This window comes from Mus caroli, chromosome 10 (genome assembly GCF_900094665.2).
Source record: "Mus caroli chromosome 10, CAROLI_EIJ_v1.1, whole genome shotgun sequence".
Taxonomy (NCBI): Eukaryota; Metazoa; Chordata; class Mammalia; order Rodentia; family Muridae; genus Mus; species Mus caroli.
Genome location: NC_034579.1, coordinates 22,489,851 through 22,492,309, shown reverse-complemented (window position 1 = coordinate 22,492,309; position 2,459 = coordinate 22,489,851).

The following is a 2,459-nucleotide window of genomic DNA, read 5'->3' as shown; positions in this document are numbered from 1 at the left end:
ATACATATTGTGTGAGTTCCTTTGTGATTGGGTTACCTCACTCAGGATGATGCCCTCCAGGTCCATCCATTTGCCTAGGAATTTCATAAATTCATTTTTTAATAGCTGAGTAGTACTCCATTGTGTAAATGTACCACATTTTCTGTATCCATTCCTCTGTTGAGGGGCATCTGGATACTTTCCAGCTTCTGGCTATTATAAATAAGGCTGCTATGAACATAGTGGAGCATGTGTCCTTCTTACGGGTTGAAACATCTTCTGGATAGATGATGTTTCAACCGGTACATTGAGGTTGTACCGGTACAGAGAGGCACATTGGACATGCAAACTTTGGTTTTTTTTGGTTGGTTCTTTTGGTAGAGTTGCTTTTGGGCTTCAGTTTGATTATTTCTTGCTTTCTACTTCTTTTGGTTTATGATTTCTTCTTTTTATTCTAGAACTTTCAGGTATGCTGTTAAGTTACTATTATGTCACATTTTTTTTAAAAAAAGCCATCTAGTCACTTAAAGCTATTAACTTGCCTTCCAGAAACACCTTCCTTGTGTTCGGGGTATGTTGTGTATTCACTTTTATTCAATTGTAGAAAGTTTTAAAATTTCATTATTAATTTCTGTCTTAACCCACTTTTCACTCAGTAGAGAGTTGCTCAGTCTCCATGAGCTTGTAAGATTTCTGTGCTGTTAACATAGGATTCAGGATGCTATTTCAAATTACTGTGTCTGTTGAAACTTGTTTCGTGTCTGAGTGTATGGTCAATTTTGGAGCAAGTTCCATGCAGTGCAGAGAGGAAGATATATTCTATCGTGTTTGGATGAAATTCTCTGTAAGTATCTGATGGTTTTCTTAAATATAGTCCTCTGTGTCCTTAGGAAGCTTCCAGCCACTCCCAAGTAAGTGAAACTTGCCCACCTTGCTCTCAGTGGGCTGTTCTCTTCTGGGATGTGAAGAAAAGTTTTCCTTTACAAGTTTATCACAGTTCGGCTCCCAGTCAAAACACTTGTCATTGCTTACAAGCTGTTCTTTTGAGACATGTGGGCTAGTGTGTGTTGGTTATGTGTACAAAGAAAGCTCTTGGCTAAATTAATAAAAATGCTTATGCTTTTACCAAAGCTAATGTTGCTAACATTGACTTTGCAGGTGCCCAGTTTAATCAAGTTAACTCTGCTCTATATGCTAGGGCTATTGGATGACAATGTACCTGGTAGAGTATGGAAAAGGCCTTCCCTGGACTCCTAGGCTTGGCTACTTTTTTCCAGAGCTCCCTATCCTTGTGCAGAACTGTATTCTGAAACAACAACAAAGCATCTCACAAATAGTGTCTCATCATTTATCTCCATCAGACTGCGTGTCCTGAGGTGGTTATTTTTCCATTTTTTAATACATTGGTGCATATATGTTTTATATACATATCTATGTGTAGGCATGTTTGCATGTGTGCAGAGGTTGATGACAGCAATCATCCTTGATTGATCTTCCATCTCATTCCGTGAGACAAGATCTCGCAGTCAAACTCAGGTCTTTCTGATATGTCTAGTTTTGCTAGCCAACTAGCTCTTGGGATCCCCAGATTCTGCCTCAAATTCCAGTCCTTCTGCCCCTTACCCACTAAGTCATCTCCCAAGTTCCCATGCTCACCTTTGAACCTTCTTATTCTAACATAATAATAAAGAGAGAGCTTCAATAGAAATGCTGCACTAAATGAGGTAGACATAATAATGTCTTGACTGTGTGACATGAGATACAGACAAAAGACTTTTGCTCTGAGGTAGTAACTCTCCAAGTCATTCTAAAGTTCTGTGATAGATCCTTCTGCATTTTGTACTTTAAAATGTAAAACATGATCCATAATCAATTGGGAAAATAATAACAGAGAATGATACAACTCTTTTCTACAGTGCAAACAGCCTGGAAGGACCTTGAAGAAGTGTGTCCTGGGGCAGAGTGTACAAGAGACTGTGCCAGAAAGGGGCTGAACAGTGTGATTCAGGCATGATCATTCATGCAGTTTTGGGATTGGATGCTAAGCACAGGAAGTATCCAGCAAAGACTATTAAGTAAAATACTAATATGACCCTTTTTGGTTATTAAAAGATCACTTTAGCAAAGACCTCTTTTTCTATTAAATCCAAAGCAAGCTAATTACAACAGCTCCTCAATGAAAATTACGATCAGAGCTTCTATGAAAATAACTTTAAAATTTTTTTAAGCATTTAAAGAACAAAAATAAACAAGAAATTTCCAGGTCAAAAACAAATAGAAAAAAATAGGATCTAGGAACAATTCAAAAAGCAACTGAGAAGCCTAACAGAACAGGTCAGTGGGTGTCTAGTTAATGGGAGTTGCTCCTTAAGAAATAAAGATTTTAGCCGGGCGTGGTGGCGCACGCCTTTAATCCCAGCACTCGGGAGGCAGAGGCAGGCGGATTTCTGAGTTCGAGGCCAGCCTGGTCTACAAAGTGA